Source organism: Emydura macquarii, unplaced genomic scaffold, assembly GCF_026122565.2.
Source record: "Emydura macquarii macquarii isolate MOO-44397 ecotype Brisbane River unplaced genomic scaffold, CSIRO-AGI_Emac_v2 contig_2636, whole genome shotgun sequence".
Taxonomy (NCBI): domain Eukaryota; kingdom Metazoa; phylum Chordata; order Testudines; family Chelidae; genus Emydura; species Emydura macquarii.
In genome coordinates, this window is record NW_027132773.1 from 17,716,035 (window position 1) to 17,743,296 (window position 27,262).

The 27,262-nt window shown below is 39.5% G+C and overlaps 1 protein-coding gene across 1 annotated transcript in view; it reads left to right on the forward strand.

Annotated features, from left to right (window-relative positions):
* The window catches only part of FOXP2 (forkhead box P2), a 608,458-nt gene that overhangs the window by 156,695 nt on the left and 424,501 nt on the right, over positions 1 to 27,262 (forward strand). Inside the window, exon 3 of the mRNA XM_067564236.1 lies at positions 26,769 to 26,851. The gene's annotated coding sequence lies outside the window, so the exon portion shown is untranslated. The remainder of the gene's footprint in view (positions 1 to 26,768; positions 26,852 to 27,262) is intronic.

Sequence of the window (27,262 nt, forward strand, 5' to 3'; positions counted from 1 at the left end):
ATAAAAACTAAAGTTGGGTCTACTCTATAAACTTAAATCAGTAGAACTACATCTCTCAAGGATGTGAAAAATCTATACCTCTGAGCCTCGCAGTTATGCTGACCTTAACCCCTGGTGTAGACTGTGCTATGTGGACAGGAGGGTTTCTCCCTTCAACATAGCTACCGCCTCTTGTGGAATTGGATTAACTGTCCCATTAGTGTAGTAGCATTGTCACTAAAGCACTACATTGATGCAGCAGCACTGATTCAGCTGTGCCACTGCTGCTTCTTAAGTGTAGACCTATTGTGAGACAATGCATCAATGCAGAGGTGCCCCATCTGGCCAAGCGTGGCACAGCCCCTGGGCTCACATGATCTAGCAGGGCTGTCAGTCTATTCTTGGTGCCCAGGAGTCTGAAAACCCTTTCTTCGCTCCGAAGTCTGTTAGGCGGTTTGTAGGGGAACCCAGGTCCATCCACTCCACTGGGTTCCAGCTCAGGGCACTTGAGCTAGATAAGCAGGATCAGGTTTCTTGGACTCTGACAGTGCCCTAAGGTCCTTCCTACCTTCCCTTGGGTCTCTGCAGGCTCCCCAGCAGTGAGCGGCTTTGCCTGTTTTATTAACCCTTTTGTTTGCTGGGCCAGCGTGGGGTAAATGCACCCCATCATACCTGCCCTAAGGGAAGAAAGGTAATGAAACATCCTCTTTTCACCAGTTGTACTGAAGGTAGGGGGTTATATACAATACTGTAAGATAAGCCATTTAATTCAGCTAATAAAAGTTTTAGTAAAAGCTATTTGGGATCTACACTCAATCTTAGAAGTTCATTAAATTTTGTTCTAAAAAAAGACTCTTTGAGACAAAATGATGAATATAGGATGCCTAGATATGAATGGATGCAATAAAATTGGCTTATGGGAATGAGATGAGTAACCAGAGAAGTTTTTTAATAAATAAAACTTTGGTTAATGTTTTACTCTCCTCTGTACTGTATGTTCTAACATACTGTAGGAGTGTGGCGGTCATGCAAATCTCTGCCCGAGATGGAGAATGGGCTCAGTGGTGTCCCTGGAGAAGCATCAGCAGAGCTCTCAACACAAATGTCTGTATTGAAAGAAAGTAAGGGGAAATTACTACCATGTGGAAAATTCCCTACATGTTTTAACATTTTGTTGTTGGGAAACCTTAAGCAAAACATATAAAGGCTAATCCCTCTAATTACTTTAATTTAGCCTTTATCTAAATAGCAGTTTTCAATTTTTTTAGGTTCAGACACCTTAAAAGTGCACAGGTATGGCTAGCACATTTTGTCATGACTCTTTCCCAGCTGTATGATTGTGTTGGTCTGTCCATGCCTACCATGCTTTACTTCCATGAGTGTATCGGTGCATTGTGCCTTAGCACCATGCAGTGCTTAATTAATAATGAAAGAGGTGCCAGGGCTCAAGCAATTTTTTTACATTCATAACTGATGCAACAAGCCCAGAAGTGCTGGGGCTATCCAGGGCCCCCACATGGGGGGTGAGGGGCAAAGGGTACACTTTACTGGGGCCCGGAGGCCCTGAGGTGTCCGGCTCAGGCTGCAACCCCTATTACCATGAGGGAAAAAATTGAGGCTAAATTGTAGATCATGCCTGAGGATATTTGTAGAAAACTTATTTTCCTGTATCTATGTATCTATTGTCCAGATCTTGTGAGATTTGCTGGAGCCAATCAGAAGCAGTGTTAGAGCAGTCTCAAGCAACATTCTGAGCAGCGAGTTGCTGGGCCTGCTGGCTCAGCGCAGGCCCTTCTCTAGAATAGAGCGTGTGTGCTTGTGCAGTTAAACTAGGACTTGTAGTTTGAGACTGAGAGAGAGATTTGTGCTCCTCTCTGTGACATGGTCTATCATATCAAGATCAAGAACTACCAGTCCCAGAGTTCCTTGTGCATAGGCAGGAGGGAGGGACAGCTGGTGGGAGGGGCAAAGCAAAGGTAAGACAGTGTGAGCCCATGCTGCTGCTGCTTCTGCAGGCCCAAAATATATGTGAGTAAGTGTCTAATTCACTCACAGTAATCCCCCCCATACTGTCATAGCTGGTGGTGGCTATAAATACAAATCAGGCAGCCAGAAACGTAAGGAGGTAAAAGAAAGAGATCTAAAAGAAGGTAAAGGACACCAATCTGTCCTCCAGTTTTTCAAATCAGACAAGGCCTTTCTGCAGACAGGCAATATACTAACTAGGGAAGTAGATGAACAAAATCAAGATGAAAATTATTTCAATATAGAGGCTGTATCTGTGACACTGGCAATTGATGACCAAGAAAAGCTGCCAGAACATGCATCATGTGACTTCAATCTAATGCTTGAAGATAGTCAGGTAGTATCACCATTCGCACCACCACATTCAGAAGGTTTACAAGAAACAGGAGAGAGTAGTGCTACACTATCTGATTCTTGTCTTTTCAAAGATTCAGGCTTGTGGCCTGAAAAGAGGACAATTTTTTGACCGATAGAATCTTATCTGGTGTCCTGACTTTTGAAGAAATGCGGAAGCTAGCAAAGTCAATGCCAAAAGATGTTGATGGGCATAATTTTCCTGAATTTCTTCTTAAATGTAAGACTTCCAACAAGAGAGAAAAGATACTAAGAGACTGGCTTGTTTGGAGTGCTACTAATCAAGCATTATATTGTTTTCCATGTCGGCTGTTTCCTGAAGGAAGGCTTAAACAACGCTATATGCTGACAAAAAATGAAGGGTATTCACCAATTGTGAAAAAATGGCATAAACTAGATACTAAACTTCCTGAACATGAAAAGAGCATAGAACATAAAACTTGTCACTTCCAGTGGAAGCAATTACAGCAGTCACTGTCCAGTGGACATGGAGTGGACAGTGAGATTTAAAAACAAATATTAACAGAAGCTACAAGATGGAAAGAAATATTGGAAAGGTTGTTGGATGTTACCTTACTTCTTGCTTCACGAGGTTTAGCATTCCTAGGTGACCCACACAATGGTAACACAATGGTAACTTCCTTGGAACTCGTGAGATTATAGTTTTGTGGGGCTAATTCATGATTTTGCAAAGAAAAAGGCCAGAAAAATAAAGCTTTAAAGTTAATTGACCTAATTAGAAAATGTTTGCAGCCACATTGGTCCATTAGAATAAAAAAAAAATCAAGACATTGACAGGATATAGTATCTTTATAATGACCAAAAAGTTACAAAATAGTCAGCAAATTTGTAAGGCTCTCAGGCTGGGTGTTACATTAAACAAAAATAACAAAGGGGGAGGGGCGCATTTTCAGAAATGTAGAATATGTAACAGTAATTTCAGAATTCAAACTTTTTTCATGGCTCATCAGATTGTATGTATGGGATGAGGGATTGTGGTATGTGTGTGGGAGGCGGCCCATGTTACAAGTTTGTACTGGGCCTGAAACAGTTATGCTTGGGCCCTGGGGCTATGAACTGCCAAGCCTAGAAGTGCTGGTGCTCAGCCCTAGCATAAATTAAGCACTGTGTTAGTGGAAGGAGTTTGCTTGTTTGTGTTCTCTAAGATTCGTTATATTCCCAAATTGCCTGGAGTTTGAAGACATAATTAGCCTGTTCCAGAATCCATGTGGTGGAGATAATCCTCTTAATGCATTACAAGTATCTCCAGCACAGAGGCCATTTTAGCAGTTGCAGATTTTGCAAATGTATTACTTTATTGCCTTGAGAGTCATCAGCTCAGAAATGGTCCGCTAAGTTGGAGCAAGATCAGGAGAGTTGTAATGATGCAGCTGATCCTGTTTCAGAAGTCCCTGTGTGTCTACATTTCTGAACTGTATGTAGACAGAAAATTGGTTTCACTGTAGAGTTAATAAGAGCATAGTAAGAGTTTAATAAATGTATTTAACAAACATCACATTTATCACTCTGTACATGCAAATCTAATAGAGAGTTGGAAAATATCATTCTGTCTGTATCAATGTTCGCCAGCTTTAACTTGTAGTTTTGGCTTACCAACATCACCTACCTAACTTTTATTTCATGTAAGATCTCATTTTTTTTGTTCTCTGTTTCCAGTCCCCATTAAGTGTCTTCACCTTTTCCAAAAGTCTAGCTTCTGGTTTTTGATTCTTTTGGGGGTACTGAATGCATGGGTGCTGCTACATAAACAGCAGTAATAGAAATCTTCTGACCTCATGGCAGAATACTTCTCCTGGATCAAGAGTGAAGAAGAAGAAAAAATCTTATATTCAAACACAGTTTGCTAAATACATATCTACTCAAAAGCAGAAAAAAAATGTATTTTTATTATTGCCATTATTGCCACTGGCCTACAAAAGTTTTTTTTCAATTTCTTAACTTCAACTTTAGAGTTTTCCTTTCCATCTAAGCACTGAAACAGAACACTGTGACACAAGTTGAGAAGGGAAATATGGAAACTGAAATGAATATATTTCCTGATAATGTTATTTGTCATCTTAGACCTTAGAAATTTTGCACTTGGGAAAAAAAACTTCACAAAGGATACAGTTATCTAACCTATGTAAATAAGTACACTGAAAGAAGTATTTTTAACTACTGGGCAAAACCGCAAAACTGTATTTTCATGTTATATGGTAGTTAGTATGAGCAAATTACAATCAAGCAATGTATGTCACCATTTGACCATACTTCTGATCCTCTTCGCATATATTATGGAGATGACCTAGCAGTTCCATAGTTAAGGTTGCATTGAGATTAGCACTTACTGCAGAATAAAATCTATTTTACACTTTAATGATTGAATTTATTCTTTCAAAGGAGAAAAAATAAAATTTGTCATAATTGTTTTGGTCAGAGTGACTGACTTTGGCAAAGGAAATATTAAAAATGAGACCTTTTTTAAATTTGCCCTTGCAAGTCAATCAGTCTATGATCAGAAAAGACTGTATGACTTAGCTGGTATGTGACAGAACAAAGGTCAGTATATCAATGAAAGGTGGGTGTCTGCTCTATAATTGGGAGGAACAGGAAGTGACATGAGGCCCGGGTTCAGTGTCTGTATGAGATAACTGGGAGAAAGAATAAATAGGTCAGATATGGAGTCTGGTGGTAGAGAGGTAATTTATAGCATCAGGGAAAGTGAGAGGATATAAGGTACAAAAAGGGGGAGGAAGAAGAACTCAGTATTTTGGACAAGGTTGAGATAAGCACTCAAACTTCAGGGGGTTTATCTAAACAGATTTAACTGTCACTATAATTGCTCACTAGTGAAGACCCCTGCAAAAACAAAGTGCAAAATCTGCTGGATGTGGCTGAATCTTTCTTGTGCTTGGGAAGCTGTGAGAGTATGCAGAGTTGGGGTTATTCAAGGGCAAAACTTTCCTTGCAATTTAATGGCTTTTTGTTTTTAATAGATTTCTTTGACTCCTAGAAAGTGTCTTACAGAACGTTTTGAATATTAGAATTTAAAGTCCAAACCTTGCTTGTTTGAGTCAGGTAAATGACCTTATTATAGTCAAAAGAGTCAACAAAGCTCTTAGCCTGAGTCAGGCAAACCAGCTAATTATTTATTACTTTTTATTAATGGTACTTTCCACTGAAAGGTGTGTGAGAGTGTGGCAAACCTGGGTAAACTGCAAGAATCCAGACTCTGGAGTCTGCCACGTGCTCCATAGAGCTTTAGCATAGGATTTTCAAAAGTGTTCAGCATTCAGTTAATTCTGTTTCCATTGAAATCAGTGGGATTTTTTGCCATTGACTTCATGGGTAACAGAGTTAGACCCAATGCTGAGCTATCTAGAAAATCTCACCCTTAATATAATTTGCTAGAAACTCTGTTAATATCTCTCAAGCTTTATGCTATAGCTGACAGCTTTTAAGATAAGGACAGCAGCAGTTCACAACATAACTGTTTTGTATTTCATTGAAAAAGCATGTCAAGCTTTACATCAAGGGCAGCAGGAGCTGGAGTTAGTTAAAGCTCTTAGGTGCTGCATCCAACTGCTGCCCTATGTGTCTTGTGCCTTCAGTTGCTGGCAGAATCTTCCCCCAAGGCCCTCGTTACACCGGAAACCAGGCAACAGGATCTGGATTTAAATAAACACTTCATAACATCAGCAGCCCAGTGACATGAGCATAACTTCAATCTTCTTTGTTTTACCTGTGACGACAGCCCTTTGCTGCTTGCCCTTCTTACCCTCTTTCTCTCTCTTTCCCTCTTTTCATTTACTCACAACTCTCATTTATTCTTCTTTCCACTCCATCATTTCTTAGCCCTTCTTCCCTCCTGCCTTTTTTGTTCTCAGGTACTTCATCCTTCCTTCCTAATTCCATTATTCCTACCGTCACTGAATTTAACTCACCTGCATCTCTTCGGTTTTCTTTTCATCCTACTTGCTGTTGACACCTGTCTAAATCCTGGCCTCCAGTGCGTACTTTCTTTCTCCTCTTCTCTCCTTTTTGTCCTCTACACACTCATCCCATTACCATTTCTTATGCACTGCTCTCTCTAATCTTCATCAGAGAACTTTCCCAGTTCTAATAATAACTCCTTGAAAATTGGAAACAGAAATTTATTTCCTTATATAATTTTTTCACTCCATACATGTATGGTGGTTTGGTATTGTGGATTAAGTCAATTCACTAAAATGTAATCTCTTTTTAGAGACCTTCCCACCACTGTAACAATGTTGATTTGTTTTACATTTTGTTCCCTGTGGGGAGCAAGGTATGGGGTAACACTATAAGTTTTGAGATGCATGTAATCACCTTTCGTAATGTCTTGACTTATTTTTAAACTGTGTATTTATAAGTGTATTATGCTGTTGTATAATTGTTATTAATATAGTAAAGAGCTTTGAAATGTGTTGTTTTGGGCTGTTTGGGTCAGAAACAGATTTACAGCATTAAATGACTGTAAAAACAGAATTTTTTTTAAGTTCAAATTTTGTGCCTGTCATTTTGCAGTTTTTTTTTTTTACTGTATATCATGTGTGAGTATTCCATAGGATATCAGTAAAGTACCTAGCATTCTGTTGAGGCTGTACAAGTAATAAGTAAACTATTTCTAGCGGTATTTAGAGTATGGTATTTATTGATGGGCTCAGGAAACATTTCAGATAAAGAACAACATGGTGGCATAGTTTGTTCTTTGAGGGGGGGAAAGTACAAACATCTGCAAAAGTAATTGGTAGTTGGTTGAGAGGGTGGGGAGGGGAGACAGCTGTTTTTTAGCTCTGCCATCATCAGTAAGTGCCACTCCAATGAATGTGAAATGCTATCGAGAATTTCAGGGAACATGGAGATTTGAGTACTCAGCCCAAAAAAAAAAAAAAAAAGCATATACAAAGATATCGTCACGTTACCATAGTGACATGGACGTTTTGGTTGCAATGATCAAAAAAATCTTTTAAAGTCTCCTACAAGGAGCAACCTTTGTTCTTAGCACACTGAGATCTGGAAATTAAAAGATTAATTCATTTTTTAAAAAAGATATTACATGGTGAATTTCCTGTGGAACTTATGTGAGTTTATGTGCATTTGATTTTGGGTGGGAGGGATGTGGGGGGGTGGAATTCCTGTTCTACATGTATGCATTGTGGACTATGGGTGAGAGCTTAAACAGGCATTCAGATGCTTCAGACAAAGAAATTGAATATAGACAGTGGGAAAATATTCCTTTCCCACATGGGTTAAATAACTATTCACGGGAGTCCCAATCCAGTGGCAACTGAAGTCTATGTAAAGACTTCTCTTCAGTGGTCATTGGATGAGGCCTGTGTTCCTGGATGGACCTTTCATGGGATATTATTCATTAAGTTTTAAGAAGTTATAATTTAGCTGCTCTGCAACAGGGAAACCATGTGGTGGCATTTCAGAGAACTATTCATGTCATACTTTTTCTGATGAAACTTTTACCTGCTATTCTGCTTTCACAATATATTGTTCAGTCATCCCTCTTTTCTAAATATATGTTAATATTTGGAAAGCAAAAATATGTAGCTTAGCCTATTAATATTTTACTGTATTTATTTTTATACTGAATTTGTACAGTGCCCTGCGGTGTTTGCATGAAGGCCATTTCATTCAAATAAATTTGATTGACTGATAGAAGAAAGTCACAAAATGAGAATAAGAAATCGGAAAATGTCTGTGTCCTGGAAAATTTATGACTTTTAAAGTGTAAAAGCTACACACATTCTCATTATATTTTGGTTTGTGTATTTTTTATGGAAGATGGTCTGTATTTCATGGATAGCATGTTCATCTTATGGTGAAGGAGGTTGCTATGGGAATTGCTTTACTCATTTATTATGCGAGTTAATGCAGAAATGAGAATCTGCATTAATGGCTAGATTAACTTGTGCCCCTCATTTTGTTCAGAAGTTATTTCTTTTTATCTATTAAATAGGCTAAATTCATTCCTGCCAAATGTTTCTTTATGAATAACTGTTTTTTGTTGTTTTTTTGAAAACCAACGTGTGCATGGTTTTATCTCTCTGTTTTGGCTTCTATTGTTGGAGCTACATCACTAAGATTTTTGTTGGGAAGGGTGGCGGTGTGAAGAGATCATTACTACATTCAGTACAGGATTGTCCAAAAATTTATGATTAAAATTTATGGAAGTCCTCACCTTTGTATTTACCCTAAAATCACAATTAGTCAATCTTTACGTATTGGACAATGTCAAATGGAGTGCAAGTCTTGAATTATTTTATTGATAGTTCCGCCTCAAAATTATATAGGTAGTGGTTGGAACTTGGATACAGTCCATTTGGAAAAGCATATTTGAATTTCGAAGCATATGTCACCTGCTTTTTGTTCCTTGTTTGCATAGCACCTAGCACAATGGGGTTCTGATCCATGACTTGGGCTCTAAGGCACTGCAGCAATACAAATAATGATAATTGTCTAGGGTTCTTATTCTAAGGGCCATATTCAAGCAGAAGCTCAGTCTCACTGAATCCAACTAAGGGAAAAGTAACTGTAGTACAGTCAGTTACAAGAGCCAAATGGAAAAAATGAAAATAATATAACCGCTCTTATGCGTGTTCACTTTGAAAAGAATTAATTACTTATTCCGTATTTTTCTTCATAAAAGATTGTGTAATTACCTACTTACATATAGTACAAATGTGTTTTGTAAAAAATTGATTTTGGTGTTTTTGTGTAGAAAACAAGTAGAACTGGACTTATACCGTATCATTTTTATTGAATGGTCTTATAATGTTCCTGTGTAGCATTTAGGTTTCACAGCACACAGCTGCTAGTGTGATAATGTTGGAAGTCCCTCTGATTGTAGTTAGCCTTAGGGCTCTTATTACAAAAAAGAGAATGAATTTCTTGACCATATAAGTAGATTACAAATGATAAATCTTAATATAAATATGCACAACATTACATCTATATTTATCTTGTCTGTGTTGATTTCAACTCAGGTCCTCACTTTGTCAAGCAGACACACTGAGACATCGTCATTCAAGCCACTACCAAATTAACAAAATTGGGCTATTGTCTTCCTTGATGTACAGGCATGTGCATATTGGGCTGGCTGTTTACATTTCAAGGGAGCAAAGGATAACTTATGAAAAATATACGACAAAGCTTATTTTGAGGGGATGAAACCCCACAATGCTCTTTTATTGTTACTGAATCAGATCATTATATCACAGTATATGATCCTTTGCCCACTGTTGGTTTGAAAACATAGCTTTTAATCTCATTTGCACAATTACATATACACTGTGTTTTCCCACGCGCGCTCTTTCTCTCTCCCTTCCATGTAGGTACTTATGGACTGTAATCAATCCCTTAACATTCTGTTTGTTAAGCTAAATAGCTATAAGACATGTTTTTTAATCCTTTAATCATTCTTGAGGCTCTTCTCTGAACCCTTTCCAATTTATCAACATCCTTCTTGAATTGTGGACACCAGAATTGGAAACATAATTCCAGCAGATGTTGCACCAGTACCAAATACAGAAATAAAATAACTTCTCTACTTCTACTCGATATTCCCCTGTTTATGCACCCTTTTGGCCACAGCAACGCACTAGGAGCACATGTTCTGCTGATTATCCATCATGACCCCCAAATCTTTTTCAGAGTCACTGCTTCCCAGGATAGAGTGTCCCATCCTGTAAGTATGGATTACATCTTTGTTGTTGGTTGTATACAGTTATGTTTAGCTGTATTAAAATGCATATTATTTGCTACTGCCCAGCTTTCCAAGTAATCCAGATTACTCTGTATCCATGATCGACCCTATTAATTATTTACCACTACCCCAATGTTTGTGTCACCTGCAAACTTGATCGGTGATGATTTTGTTTTCTTCCAGGTCCACTGATAAAATTGTTAAATAATACAGAGCCAAGAATAGATCCCTGTAGGACCCCCCACTAGAAACAGTTAACAGTTATATTTTGAGGCCTATCAGTAGCTTGTTTTTAATCCATTTAATGTGTGCTATGTTAATTATGTATATATAGTTCAGTTTTTAAAATTAAAATGTTGTGAGGTACCAAGTCAAATGCCTCACAATACCAAGGCAAATGCCTTACATCAACACTATTACCTTTATCAACCAAATTTATAATCTCATTAAAAAAATCAAGTTAGTTTGACAGGATCTGTTTTCCATAAACCATGCTGCTTAGCATTAATTACATTACCCTCCTTTAATTCTTTATGAATCAAGTCCATATCAGCCACTCCATTATCTTGCCTGGGATCAATATCAGACTGACAGGCCATAATTTACCTGAATCATCCCCTTTTTAAATTTTGTCATATTAACTGTCTTCCAGTCTTCTGGGACTTCTCCAGTGGTCTAAGACTTATTGAAAATCAGCATTAATGGTCCAATGAGCTCCACAGCCAACTCTTTTAAAACTCTTGGATGCAAGTTATTTGGGTCTGCTGATTTAAAGGTGTCTATCTTCAGTAGCTCCTGTTTAACATCTTCCTGAGATGCTGGTGGAATGGAAAGAATGTTATCATCAGTATATGATATGACTACATCATCTGTTTTCTCCCCAGTACAGAACAGAAATATTTATTGAATAGTTCTGTCTTTTCTGCATTGTTATTGATAATTTTACCATTTTCATCTAGGAATGAACCAATACCATTGTTAAGATTCTTCTTGTTCATGATATACTTTTTACTGTCAGTGTTTTATAGTTCCCCAGTTAGTTCATGTTAGAATCCCCACCTCAGGGAACCTTCTGGGTTGTCTACTGCAGGACTTAGATTATGCCCAGGATAACAGGTTTCAAAAACAGTGTTTCCTACTCCTACTCCTTTTCGGTCAGCAATGATCACCAGTGCTGCCACTACTGGCTCAGAGAATCTATTTCTCTGTTAAGTGCGGTGTCTGGCTGGGAAAAGAGCAGCAATGTGGCATGTGCAAGAACTTCAGATTTGGAAATATCTTCTGGAACAGGCAGTTTGGCCCCTGTCAGAACCAGGTTGGGGAGACACCCTTTACATCAGCCAGAGTTGGTAAGGAGCACTGCCCCCCCAGTGACTTCAGAGAGGAGATGGACAGAGGGAAGGACACTTTGGCTGGGTCCCCTCATGACAGCAAGGTCCACTCCCACAAACCTAAAAGCAGATCCCTTCCTTGACCATATAATAGGAGAAATCTCCTTATAACCCCAGCAAAGTTAGGGGAGCCTTCACACCCACGCCATAAGAACTTTGGCCCTCCTAAGTCTCATGGACAAGGCTCCTTCAGTACCAGCCTTCACATCAACTTCAACACTGACTGTGGTCCCACCTGAATTGAGACACTGGGACATGAAGAATTGGGAACTGGGAGGTTGGAGACTCATTTACTGGCAATACTATGGAAGAGGAGCTTCAGTTCCCCTTAAAAGAGGTCCAGGATCCTCGGCATAAGATCTAGATATTCTGCAGCCTATGTGGTCCAGCTGGGTTGCATTCCTGGTAAATAAAGCCATACTAGAACCATCAAGGACTGTGTGGAACATGTCGGCTATCTGTGCCCCTAACCCCAAGGACAGAGAAACGATTTTTTGTTCTGGCTAAGTGAGCAGAGTTCTTGTTCACCCCTCCTCCCCTGTCCTTAACTCCTTGATGTTCCAGGCAGCTACAGAAAGATCCACACAATGACACCCAAGGGCCACCCTCAGAGATAAAAAAGCGTTTCAACCTTATTAGAAGGAATGTGTTTACATCTACCAGTCTTCGGTTTAGAATCTCAAACTATCAGGACCTTCTCTCCAAATACGATTTCCTGAATTGCTCTGAATTCCTGGATTGTAGGGACTAGTTGCCTCAGGAGGACTGGTCTCCATTTCAAGCCCTTATTGCAGGGGACGAACTAGTGGCAGAACGACTTTACAAGCTGCAGTTGATGCAGCCGATATGGCCTCAAGATCCATGGCAACTGCCATAGTGATGTGACAGGAATTGTAGATAACCCCTTGGAATTTCCTAGGTAGGTTCAAAACACTGTTGATGACTTACTGTTTGATGAGACTAATCTTTTCAGTGAGAAGTTGGTGAGTCTCTGCAATTGTCAAAAGACTCTAGAACAATCCTCCACTCTTTGGGTATATATATTACTGGCCTGAAGAGAAAATATAATGAACAGCCCTACAAACCAAGACCTTTCTACCACTTATTTCCCCCCCGCCAAATATACACACCCTTTCTCTCTCTCTCTCTCTGGCAGACTGATAGCATTAATTATAAAGACTTTTCCACAAAGATTTTTCCTCTTCTTTGTATAAAGAAATCTTAGTCATTCAAAGTCTAGTTATATTTGTTTTTCATTTTGTATGAATGAATCTTTTCTTTTGGGAGTTTTCTTTGCAATAGCACAACAGAAGTGTCACTCTCACAACAGAGCTATTTATATTCTATGGCTAAGGACTGCTTCCTATTTTGGCATTGTTTTACATTCTGTTTACAAATATAGTTCTTCACAAACTATAGTTAAGTAGCACCTTCTAACATTAGTTAAAGGTTTATTAGTTACAGCACTGACTGAGTTATTGCGAGATTATTTTACCTTCAAGGCTGGGTTAAGACTGTGTATCCATCTTCAACTTTCTCCACTTTTATATGCATTATACAACTTTAACTAAATGGGCATATACTGTTTCTTGGATAAGATAAGATAAGAGATAAGAGAGAGTCTTTAATTAGATTTTACTGACCTACTGTGTATGCAGAGAGGGTACAATTAAGGTTGTGTGTGTAAAGTAGCTTTCACATTATTTGACTTCAGAGGAAATTTCTGTATCACTCTTAGTTTTTGTATGGAATTTCCTAGGTCTATTTTAGAAGGGGGTGTGGGAAAAGGAGCTGAATCCTCTAGTTCTTTGAAGCTCTGTTTTGCGAATACAGCATGTAAATTCTGTAATCAGAACTCTTTGGGTCTTTGCCACCAGAAAGCTCTTGTGCTTGAATGATGTAACCAGACCTCAGGTGTCATTGATGAAGCATCCTGTACACTGAGGATAACATATCCCTTGATTTTTATTTGGCAATTTTTGCATTACATTATGAGTAAAAATGTCATCTTTATTAAGATCCTGAATAATCACCTGAAAGGTGACACCTTCAGAAAGTTATATGCAACTGAAAACTGGGTAGTTAAAATTAATACTGTTATTAATAATAAGCTCCACTGGGGTACAGGAACTATTTCATACTCCCCTAAAGTTCAGTGAAGTTTCTGGAAGGATGTGGTGTGTTATTTTAACACATGAGCTAAATAACAGTCTAGGGAAGGAAGTGTGGAAAAATTATGTATTCACTTGATAGTACAGGAAAAATATAGGCAAGAAAGATATAATTACCAAAACTGACATTTGATCAAGGCATTCAGTCAGGGTCCCTACACTGGTGAACAGTGCAAAGGATGTTTAATGACAAAAATTGCACAAAATTTTGGTTTTAATTACTTAGCTGAAAGACTGCTTAAAATGAGACTTTTAATATAGTGGAATGAAGCTAGGCTAGTAAGGATAGATCAAGATATTTTGGAGACAGAGATGTTTTGCAGTCCCCAGAAGAAGAAGCAAACCGCCAGTAGCTTTAACCTACCAGTCCATCTGTTTGGGAGGAAGGACTGAAGCATGAGCAATCATTCCCAATGACCTTGCTGTCTGCAATTTCAGGACAAGAGGAAAAGGAAAAGAGATGGATGCTGCTTGAACACTCCTCAGGATGTGGGAGGCATAGCAGTCCACCAGCAGCCTCCCATCACTTGGTCACCAGTGGCATCCTCTAAATATCTGCCCCCCTCCAAAAACTATTGGTCTACGAGAGTGAGGAAATGAGCCACACCAGCGATTTCTGCTTCATGCAGGGATTTTGGACTCTAAATGTAGATTATAGGACAGAGTTCATCAACAGTTGTTTTTTTTTTTTTTTTTTTTTTTTTTTGAGTGGATTTTTAAAAACTTCTTATATTCTATGTGATTAGGTAGACAATAGTAGTTGACCGCACACTACTACTACTTGTTAAGTTAAAACTAACACTAAAATAAACCTATTTTTATTCAGCACTTCCTTTTCCATCCATTACAATTAGGAATAAAATGTCTGTTTCCTCCTCAAAATGTTCTTTCTCATAGATTTCAAATGTTGACATAGATGTATGTCAAAAAACAAGAAATAAAATAAAATATAGAAAAGGCATTCTAGTATCCAGGCAAGGTGTGACTATAATATACAGCTAGCATATGTATTTTTGTCCCAATTCTTGATTACACAAAGAACTCTTTACACCTCTACACCTGCTTCCAAGACCCCTTTATGATGGCAGACCAGTGTAAAGAGGCCTTGGTGTAACTGAGAAGTGGGCCATTTCATTGCACAAGGTAACTTCTGAGGTCTCAGAGTTTGTTGCATCTTTGTCCTTGCATCTTATTGGTAAACAATGAGACAAAACTTTGTCAGTCCCAGGGCAGATTGGTTATATATGTTAACATGTCACAACCACTACATGCTCAACTGACAGCCTGAACTTGCCACATTTAATATCTTTTCAGTTCTTCTTTGATTGCATGTCCCTGTGGGTGCCCCGCTGGAGGATGTGCTGTTGCTTGTGCACTCTTAACCGAAAAATGCAAAGCAGCCTCTCTGGGCTCCACCTGCACAGAGCAGCACCTCATGCCTCTAAACAAGGCCCTATAAGGGGGCACAGGACCACTGCCACTCAGATCCTTCTTAACCACCTGCAGCTCAAGATGGAATGATCGCATGTCTGCTGATTCTCAACTTCCAACCTTTCTTAACATAGTGATTTATTCTTAGTTTTTTCTTTATTTTGTTTGGTTATTTTATTTCTTTTTAATTTCAATGTAGTTGTATTTGGATGGGAAGCTATCCTGCCCCCTTTTTTCTTTAGGACCCCAATTTTGGTTCATTAACACTCTGTATTATGCAAGAAACCCTGGGGTTTAAGCCCTTCGAGACCCACCACAGGTCGTTTCCCCAAAGTGATAGGCATTCAAGCTGCCTCAGAGACACACACGTTCTGTCAAAGTGTAAGATGAGTACAGGATTGAAAAAGAGTGAGAAACTAGTCCAAAGTTCCTTCTAATGGAATGTTCACTAGCCCCAGTGCATTTTCCACAAGCTTCCCCAGTACATTGGCCTCAACATCCCAGGCTGCTCTGGTGACTGTTGCAATTCCAGCAGCACCTTCGGAGACTAGGACATCAAGAAGAAGAAGCCTCTTTTCCCTACCAGGGAAACAAGGAAGAAAGGTAGCTCATCCCATAAATCCCACTTTAAGGAGAATTTGCCTCCCTCAAGGAGTGTCTGAAGCTTATGTGATTCCGGTACTGAGCTTCTGGTACTATGCATGAAGAGCATATGGAAAAGTCTTCTAATTGACAGCACATGTAGCAGTCTACCTCAGTACTGACTGACACCTCTTGGCACCAAGATATGCACAGACCTATGTGCTCTCCAGTACCATTAGCTTCCCTGCACCAGAGCTCTGATGTAAAAGACATTCCTCTACAAACCTCTCTGGTACTGTGCTCACTAACCCCCCTCTCTAGGCCCTGGTACTGAGTCAGACTTCTGGATAGCCTTCCAGTGAAACCCTGGGTAACACCAGCACCTTCCAGATTTTTCTCCTGAGGACCTCTTCACACTGGAGGAACCGGGATGTCTCCTGCTATGTACCTGTATGAAAGCCCCTTCCCCAGTATCATTCAGAGACCTGCAACTGCATTTTAACCCCATCCAGACCTCCAGCTTACAGTAGTGGCACCTCTGTCTGTTGTTACCCCTTTTAGCCCAGGGGATCATACTTCTTCGGTTTCTGAGGTTTCAGTACTGGCTTTTTTTCAGCACCATGCCATCACATTCCACTGAGCCAGTATACTGAAGAGGATCTTCCAGACCCCGTCAGATGTCCTATATCCAGAGGTTATAAGTATCTATGGAGACCCTTCACCACCTTCTTCTTCAGTGGACTTAGTGGAATCCCTGGGGTCACCTTGGTGAACAATTTTATAGGGTAGCAGCCAGAAGAAGACCTAGTACAAGCCAGTATCATATCACTCATGGGCAGCAACTCCCCAACCTTCAGTATCACACCATCACCCTGTGGTACCTTACGCCACCTTCAGCACTGGGAGGTACTCATGAACAGCAGGACCCACATGTTGAGGAAAGCTCACCCTCATCAGTGGAGTTCTCTTCATTCCCTGTTGAGGTGCTACTGCTCCCACCGCCATCTTATCCTGACACTTTTTGGATCTCCTAAGATCTCATGAAATATCTGGCAGAATCCCTCCAGATCCTGTTAGAAGAAGTTCAGGAGCCTTAGCATCCCTTGGTGGACATTTTGTGTTTCCCTTCAGGGGAAAATCGCACTCACGGTTAGTGAGGCTCTGTTATTGTCTGTTTGTATAACCTGGCAAACATCTGCCACTATCCTGCTCTCCTGTAAGTGGGCAGATATAAAGTAGTATATTCTGGCTGAGGGAATGGAACATTTATTTTCCCACCCCACTCCAAGTTCCCTGGTGGTAGATGTGGCTACTGAAAGAAAAAAAAACTCGTTCAAGACCCTCTCCTTATGATGAGTCCAAACATTTAAGACCTTCTGGGTAGAAAAAGCTACTTCTTGGTGGCTCTCTGATTTTGGATGGCAAACTACCAAGCCCTGTTGATGAAATATGATTTTAACACTTATTCCAAGTTAACAAATTTTTGTTCAACATTGGCCCTAGGACCAAAGGGAACAATTTCAGGCCCTTGATGCTGCAGATATGGCTTCTAGATCCATAGCCACAGCTATGGTTATGTGAAGAGCATCCTGGCTCAAGTCTTGAATCCTCTGAGAGAGGTGAAGAATTCAGCTGAAGACCTTCCCTTGGAAGGGCCCAAGCTGTTCAGCGCTGACATGGACTCCTCCTTCCACACTTTGAAATACTCTGGGAATTTATGTTCCTGCAACAAAGACATAGCTTAGTACATCCCAAACATCACAATGCTCTAGACCATTTCAATACCATCTACAACAGACTTTTCCCAGACCTTCAGACTTTCACTAGAGGAATCTAGACCTCAGAAAAGGGTACTGACCCCTTCTACAACATCTTCTGCACCTCACTCTAAGAAACAGTTTTGACATATTGATTGAGGGTGTCAAACAACCTACTTTCCTGGATTAAGTGCTGTACGATTTCATCCACCCCCACCTTGGGAGACTGATTATCCCACTTCCTCCCTGCCTTGAATATGTTACCTCAAATGGATCTTGGAGATGGTCAGTGTGAAATATTCCATCCACTTCCACATCTTCTGGGACCCCTCTCAGAAAGAGCTCTTAAAACAAGAGGTCCAGTCTCTCATATTCTTGGAGGTGACCAAACCTGTTCCCCAATAATTTATTGGAAGAGGGTTCTATTCCAACTATTTCCTAGTTCCCAAGAAGGGTGGAGGATCAAGACTGATCCTCAGCCTCAGAAACCTGAACCACCTATATCCTTTCCCAGCCCTTTATCCCCAATAATCCCATTCTTAGATCCAGGAGACAGGTTTGTCACCCTCAACCTACAGGATACCTCCTTTGAAGTGGTTATCCACCCATCCCATAGATATCCTCCCTTTCACAGTTGGCTCAGAACATTACCAGTACTGAGTCCTTCCGTTTGGGCTGTCCACAGCCCTGAGAGTCTTTATGAAGCGTCTCTCAGCAGTGGCAAACTATTTACGTGAATGGGACACAGCAGTATTCCCAAACCTGGACAATTGGCTCCTTAGAGGTCAATCAGCTCTAGAGGTCCAGTCAGCAACGTGCAAGGCTTTAGCCCTGTTTCAGATTCTGGGCCTTCACATCAATAAGAAGATGTCTACATGGACCGCAGTCTAATGAATCGACTTCATCTGAATCACTCTAGACTCTAAATGTCAGAGCCTATATCCCCAAGAGAGTGCAGTCTAATCTTGACGATACAACATAGCCTGCAAAAAAAGTGCAAGGGCCTTCCTACAAGTCTTGAGCCACATGGAGCCTGACATGTTCATCATGCCACATGCAAGACTGCACTTCTGGTGTCTTCATATATTGCTAAGGACTACATACACTCCAAACAGACAGTCTCTTCAAATGCATCACAGTACCTCAGAAAGTTCTGGACTCTCTCAGGTGGTGGAAGGACCCGCTGAAGTCTGCATGAAGACCCTATTCTCACATCCTCCTCCCCTCAAAGATTCTCACAATAGACACTTCTCTTTTGATATGGGGGGCTTACCTCCAAAAGACTACAGTCCAGGGCAGCTGGTCTGCATATGCTCCATATGCAGCATCCTAGAGCTGAGAGCAGTTTGATGTGATTGCAGTAACTTCCTGCATGCCATACAGGGCCTGTATTATATCAATAGCCAAAGCAGAGCAAGATCCCAGTCCTTTATGTACAGAGTCAGGAAATGCATCAGCTGCATAGTTTTAGTATCAGATACAAATCTCAACAATTTATCTTCTAGGATTCCAGAATACATTTGCTGACTCCCTGAACAGAAACTTCCATCAGGACCACCAATGGGAATTCATTGAGTCTGTTTTCCACAGCTTCTACGAAGCTACGATTTTCCCAGAAGCAGATCTCTTTGCTACCTCAAACAACATGAAATGTCACCTTTTCTGCTCCAAGGGAGGATACAGCTGCAACTCGTTGGGAGATGCCCTGATAATACTGTGGCCCCATACCCAGCTATAGGCTCACCCACCTCTACCTCTAATTCTCAAGACCTTGCTCAAATTGCAACAGGAAAGAGCGAGAGTTGTTCTCCTTGTACTGTCCTGGCCAACACAAGTGTGGTACTCGAACCTCCTTCACATCTCTGTGGCAGCGCCTCTCCACCTTCCTGTCAGGAAGGATCTCCTATCACAGAACTCTGGGACCCTGGTCTGTCCCACCCCCACCTCCTTGAACCTAGGAGCATGGTTCCTAAATGGTTCTAGATCATGGAGCTAACCTGTTTGAATAAGGTTCAGTCAGTTTTCCTGTCTAGCAAGAAACCTAATAATCACAAAACTTACCTTCAAAAATGAAAATGCTTCTATTCCAGGTGATTCTCTTCACATTTCTCAAGCATCCGAAGTTTTGTTCTCCAAAAATCCTGGACTGCCTGTTTGATTTAAAGATACAAGGTCTGTCAGTGAGCTCAGTTAGAGTACATTTGGCTGCTATCACAGCCTTCTGCTCATCCATCAAGGGCTGCTCAGTTTTTGCCCACCCCACTATGCCCAAATTCCTCAAAGGCTTACACAAATTTTTCCCCCCTCTACGGAACCTGGTTCCCCTCCTCCCCCAGTGGAACCTTAATTTGGTTCTCAATGCCCTGATTTGAACTAATTCTCCTCTCCCTCAAAACTTATTTTCTTATAACCATCACTTTAGCTAGATGGATGGGAGCTCTCAGTGCTCTCATGACAGACCCAACATTTACTGCCTTCTATAGGCATAAGGTTACACTGAGTCCCCATCCTTGGTTCCTCCCTAAGGTCTCTTCAGAATACCAGAGTTAATCAAGAGATCCATCTTCCAGTGGTCTACCCAAAGCCTCATGTCTCTAAAGAGAAAAACAGTTTATGTACATTAATTGTCAGAAGGGCTTTAACCTTCTACCTTGATCTTCAGGACTAAAACCTTCAGGGCCTCTCCTAGATTGTTTGTATCATTTGTAGAGAGGATAAAGGAACAACCTGTTTCCACTCAAAGACTGTCAAAGTGGTTTTCAGGTTGCATTTTAACTTGTTACTAGTCCTTTAGGATGCAGCCCCCTCACAGAGTGACACTAGAGCCCAGTCCACATCTATAGCTTTACTGAAAAATGTTCCCATAACAGAAATATGTAGGATTGCAGTGGGTCTTCCATTCACAGCTTTCGTAAGCATTATGCCATCTTTCCTGCATCCAGGGATACTGCTACCTTTGGTGATCAGTCCTCCAAACCATCTTGGACTTGTCTCCTCAGCACCCATCTTCTTGTTGACTTACTGCTTAGGAGAGTCAAATGGTGGAGGACCCATAAGGACAAAACATCCCAAAGAACTCAAGTTACTGTAAGATAAGTACAGTAGAACCTCAGAGTTATGAACACTTCGGAAATGGAGGTGGTTCATAACTCTGAACAAAACATTATGGTTCTTTCAAAATTTTACAACTGAACATTAACTTAATACAGCTTTGAAACAGTACTATGCAGAAAAAAATGCTGCTTTCCCTTTATTTTTTTTAGTAGTTTACATTTAACTGTACTGTGTTAAATGTAATTTGCTTTTTTATTTTTGTCCTCTGCGGCTGCCTGATTGTGTACTTCTGGTTCCAAATAGGGTGTGTGGTTGACTGGTCAGTTTGTAACTCTGGTATTCGTAACTCTGAAGTTCTACTGTAACCTCTCCTTACTGCCTCTACGTCCATTGCAGATGGTACTGCTATATCCCTTCTAATAACTGCTTAAGGGCTAATCTTTTCACATGCCAATGTGGGGGAAATCAGCTGCAGTCCCTTCCAAAAAGCCACAGAAAAGAGAGATGCTGTTGTTGATGGTTAACAAACACTAGTGATAGTTCTTTGCATCTATGCTATTGTACTCTTTTTATGGGAACTTAAAAAACAAATGCCTGGGACTGATTTTTTTCATGAAAAGTCTGTTTTAGTCTCAAACACACACTATTGTACGCTAAGCACTAGTATGAGGGTCAAAAGAGAATTCATATACAGATGGAGAGTGGGATTCTGTGTGCATTGCCTACAATAAAGTACGCATTTGCAGGAAAATGATATCCATATATGAAGTTAAAGTAAGTATGATATGTTTGATTGTTGGCTAAATTGTTCAAAAGATTTACATGAACATGATATTACTCTTGCATACTGCCAATATTATGTAAGCTTGGGTTATCTATCAGGTATGTACCAGTCATACAAGTTAGGGGTTGGATAAACATGCACACTCAACTATGCAGACAATTTTATTTTGTTTTCTTTGAACTGTCATTTATTTGTACTGTTCTACTGTTTTCTCCAGTGACCCATGATGAGCTCACTGGATGAGTGTCCTGTTTAGCTTTAGAAAATTTAGCTTGAAAAATAATGATATATACATTTTGCATCAGAGGCAGAGATTAATCAAATTTTATGTGAGTGGGACATACAGAAAGTTGCTGATGATTGGGTTCTTGGTCCTTTGCCTTTAAAAGGTTACTACTAGCAGAGACTCCTAAGATATGAAATATTAATTGTGGACTAGTGTTCTGTAATTTGTACCATTTTTGCTAAATCTGAATGTTTGCGTGACTGAATTTCTCTTTAGTTAAATGCAGAAATTTTGGTCAGAAAATTATTTCAAATTCACGAAAATCTGAAATTATTTTAAGGGCCTTAAAATATAACATCTGAAATCTGATCAGTAATTGGGGTGGGTGATGGAGGATAAAAATAGGCATCTCAAATGGAAGCATCCAGGATGTCTTCTATGTCTAGGTAAAAAAATGTTTGTATACAGCACTATCAAAATAGTTCTTACGCTTAAGATCTTACTTCATATTACTGATGGTTTAAAATTCAGGTCCATTGATAATGACAAAATGCAACGTTCAGCTGTATAAAAGATATTACCTCATCCACCTTCTCTTGCTGATATCCTGGGACCAACCCAGCTACAACAACACTGCAAACAACCTTCAGCTGTATGAGACGTAATATAAAATAGCACATAAAATTGGTTAATGAGATCACATAAGTACTGAGGCCTCTTCATGGGCTCATTTCACTTTGACATGATTATAAAACATAACAATTAATTTATTTTGCATGTTCTTGTTAATTATAATGGCATCCAATAATGCTGCCGTAGTTAAGGCTGTCTGTGTTTTTCTATTGCAGGATTGTCTTACTCAAGACATAGAACTGAAATTCAGTAAGGAAAGGAATATTTCCTTGTGTTTTCTTTTTTCTTTTAAATTTTTGTAATTTAACATTTGCTTTCTTTTTATAAATTATATTTTATAATATAGATTAATGCCTTGACAATGTAACTTACAATGGCAGATACTGTGCATGTTAAAAATACTTAACTGTCTCTATCACTGGGTTAGTGCATATGCATGGTATATGTGCATTGTACAATGTATTGGACTGTGTATTGGACAATATATTTTTTAATAAAGTACAAACTCATATTCACAGAATAGAAGTAGATGTACATCAACCCCACTTCACTGAAGCCAGTGGGGCTAGGCTGATTTAGTCCAGCTAAGGATCTAGCGCGCGCGCTCTCTCTCTCTCTCTCTCTCTCTCTCTCTCTCTCTTTTTCTCTATCTCTCTCTCTTTCTCTATATATATCTCTCTCTCTCTCTCTCTCTCTCTCTCTCTCTCTCTCTCTCTCTCTATCTCTCTCTATATATATATATATATATATATATATATATATATATATATATATATATATTTTTAAGCACATTTATAACTAAACATAGGGAAACATGGTTTGCATCCACAGCTAAGACACTTGCAAACTTTGCATCAGATTTCCATTACTGCTCACCCTATCTGGGTATGTCTTCACTGACAGTGGCAAATTCACCACCATCAGATAGATTTATCCGTATCGATTGAGCAGAAGTGTAGATCCACTCAATCGATCTGGAAGTCGATTCAGTAAAACCACCTCTCTAAAAAGCATAGTGCTGCGTCAACGGGTATGCATTTCCCATTGGCGCAGTGTAGTGGTGCTGGCACGCAGAAGAGGATTTAGGAAGTCGACGTAAGTTACGAAAGCTATTCGATGTAGCACTCTGTGAGCACATGCCCCAATAATACCATAGAGGTTATGGGGGATGGCCACATGCATCTATTATTATTATCGTTGTTATTATTATTATAGTAACCCCAAGAGACTCTAATGAGGCACAGATCATATAACAAGGAAACAAGACTTCTACCCTGAAGAATTTACAATCTAAGATGAGAGACAACAGGCGAATGCACCAAACAAACAAGAGCAGCACAAGCGGCAATGCCTATAACACATAGGCGGCATATTTGTTCATTAAAGGGGCACTATATTGTTGCCTAGGTATTGGAATTTGGCTTTATTTTATAATTACCTAATAGGTTCTGCAAAAACCCTAACAATTAATGTAACTGAGGGCCAAATCCTGCTACTTTTGCTCAGTTGAGTACTATCTTATTCCACAAGAAGTCACATTTTTAAAATGGGTCTACTTGTAGCAAAGTACTGCCCAATGTGAGTAAGGGTGTCAGAAGACAGAAGGGGTACACCCATATAAAACAAGCTTCAGGATTAGGGCTGTCAGTCTTTGCTAGGTTGACAAACTTAATTGTTATGCATCTTTATCGTCTGTATTTATCTGTATTTATTTATTTATCTGTATTTATTTATTTATTTATTTAAGGTTTATAGTCTGTATCGAACAAGAATTTAATTAGAATACTGTTCTGATTTCTCCACCACCTCCTAATACATCCAACCAGTTATTGATTTTTGTAAATTTTTTTCCTTTCCATGATCCTATATGTTTCTTAAAATTACCCAACGTTTTGTTGCATTAGTGACAAATAAAAGATGAATGGCACTCTGGGATTACATATATTAATAGTCTTTACTCAAGCGAGTGGTTCTCAATTCCATGGATTTCAGTGGAACTGCTCACTTGACTAGGGACGGTTTGTGTGAAGAAAGATCATAGTTTTTAGTACACACACAAAAAACTGTTACTAAAGGAGGTTTTGGAACAAAAACAAGAAACATGATGATTTGTAAATCCTGATTTCATTTATCTGGAAAAGCTGTAATAAAAAGTAATTAAATATATTTTTAAATTATGAAAAGTTTTTAATATTTTTCACATACAGTTTGATGTCAAATTTTGAACTGGATGTAGGACCTATTTGTTTCTAAAAGTGTGAAGGTCTTTACAAAGTTTTTTCAAATATTTTTATGTCTGTTATAGTGATAGTATATGCTATTTGTAGTATATGCTATATGTAGGCCAGATTCTGAGTTGATATAAAGCAGCATAACTCAGTTGACTACAAGGGAGTCACATCAGTTAAACCAGCTGAGGATCTGGGCAATATATGCTTTCCTTAGGGAATGATGTCCTCCTTCCTCACTTTCTCCCAGACCTCTACCTGGCGGTTAGAGCCATTGTTAAAGCTGGAGTCTATATAGTTGCCAATGCTCTTCAAAAACGAAACTGTAATAAGAAAGAATACAAATTAATTAAGACTCCTCTCCCTCAAGCTGAAGTCAAGATGACTTCTATTCCTAAAGTTTTCACTGATAGCTCTTTTTAAATATTCAGAATGTCATCTTTGAAAAAGTGGTCTTTGGACTCTTTTAAGATACTCTTTGAGGAACTTTTGACTACTCTCTCCAGTTGCCCAAACAAAATGGGTGTAAATGATTAAAGCTGGTCATGGGATGTGTTGTGTTCCATTGGTTCCAGTGGGTATGCATTGGTTTGGGTCTTAATGAGGAGGTGGACAATAGAGAGAGACTTCTAAAGGTGAAGTATGCAGCCCTCTACAGGTAGATGAGGCCTACACATAGATGAGGCCTAAATTTTGTTACAGTTGGCTGTTTAATAGGTACTGTAGCAAGAACTGGGTGCCTTAATTATCTTTTGGTGCTGACTTTTGATGAGCTGTAGAAATACTAGTAATGGTACTAATGCTAAAGTACTAATAATGAATTTTAGTAATCAGGACCAGGGGTTGTGACTGTTTTGCTATTCAGGTTGACCTGTAGGTGTAGAACAAACATATAATCATGAAATAACCCCCCTCCCTCCCCCCCCCAAAAAAAACCAAAAAAACTATTGTTAGACAGTTTCCCCCTCCTCATAACCCCATATTTCACAAAATCCTTCATTTGCTTTTCCGTTGACAGATTTGGTATTTTATAACTAATAAATGTACTGCTCTTCTTCTTGTGCTGACATAAAACATTTGATGATTAATATAGCACAGCTATGAAAAAATATTTGTATGCAATTTTCTAATTTATAAAGGCATATGGCATGTAAGAAGAACATGGGTATGCATTTGAGACATACATATTGGTACTTGTCAATGGGCAAAACATGCTTGTGGTTAGAGATACCAGTAACCTCCAGTTCACCTGGGCTTTGGGAGCAAGGAATCAGAGGCACAAATATCATGCAATTTGAAATAGGAATGTGAGGGGGAATATTTCCCATGCTGGTGTCGCATGTTGTTGTGCTACCGTTCACCTTCTGGACCTAGGGTGATCGCACAAGTAATGTTCCAAAACTACTCCCTCCTTTGGTTTAACAAAAGTTTCATTAACACAAAAATATATCCCACCAATTATACAGGAAACTCCTCCCATCCATCCACACCTCCTGCTCAGGCTTGATTTATTTGTTTGTTCCAAATTCACTAGCTATCTCTTAGGCCTCCACAGTTTTCTTGTTAAGGATGGGTTGACCTTCTCCCTTTGTATCTGGAGTTCACAGGTCCTCCCTGTAGATTGCAGGGGTTCAGCCTTTGATGCAGGGGTTCTAGGTGGTGCTTACCCCTCCCTGGGCCTTTGTCCAGAGAGACATAACAGCCTCTGCTGTTCTTCATCTGTTCCATTGTAGAGACTCCCAAGCAGTCTCTCCCCTGCAAGATCTTTCTCGCTTACTCACTACAGGACCTTTTATATCTTGCTTTCCCCTTCCCAACAGGCCTTCTTATTACAGGTTGTACCTTGTAGACACGGGCTACAGCTAGATCTGGATCTTGATCCCCTTTAATGCCAAGTTATCATATTACAAGGGGTGGTTTAAAAAATCCAGGTGAACAGAGCTTCCTTTTACATGGAGGGAAAACGGCAAGGCTGAAGAGAACAGCTGACAATTAAGGATGTTGGAACTTGATGTAGGAAGTTTCCTCCTCATGGAAGCTCTGATGCGCTTTGAATGTCCAGATATACTAGCATGTATGTGATAAGGTGCACAAGATAAACTGGAGAGATTGGGCCTCTTACACTCTTTTTAAAACTGCTGTCACTCAACTGACTAGAGTAGAGTTACTCTGTGTGTACAGTGTGTGAGGACGGGAACAATCCCATTGAATTTGCACAGTCTTCTATACAAAACTGTTTTATCAAACTGTCTGAAGGACAGAAAACAATACCCATATAACTTCCCTACCAACCCTCTTACTAATCACCACATGGAAATCTGGAACTAGCTATGCAATATGCTAAAGTAAATCGGGGCCATTTTGCATAAAATAGATAAATAAATAGTTACAAATAATTTTCTTTGATTTTATCAGGCAAGTGATGCTGGAATTGATCTCAGACAACACTCCAGTTCAAGGTTGAAATTGGGAAATCTTTTTAAGGCCTGAAAAAGGAGGTGAGTACCGTTCAAGCACTGAAAATCCATAAATAATGTTGCTTGTACCTTTGTTTTTTCCTAACATTCCTATCCCTGGTTTACCAATCCCTGTTCAGTTAACTCCATGCTGCTTCCTATTATTCACAGAGATGTATAAAGACTAGACTGTAGAGCAAGAAGTGTGGCTGAGTAAGGGAAGGATGGCCTCCCTCTTTTGTACTCCCTTCACATCTCATTTCCGTCTCCTTTTCCTAGTTTTTCAGCCTCTTCCACAAAACTCGGTTGCAAAATGTAAATTTTCCAGAAATTTATTTGGAAGATTGAAGAAGAATTGAATGCAGTTAAGAGAAATTAAGAATAACTAATGATTTTTTGGCAGTAATAACCACAGTGATACTTCAGTCATAAAAGCTGGCACATTCCTACTAT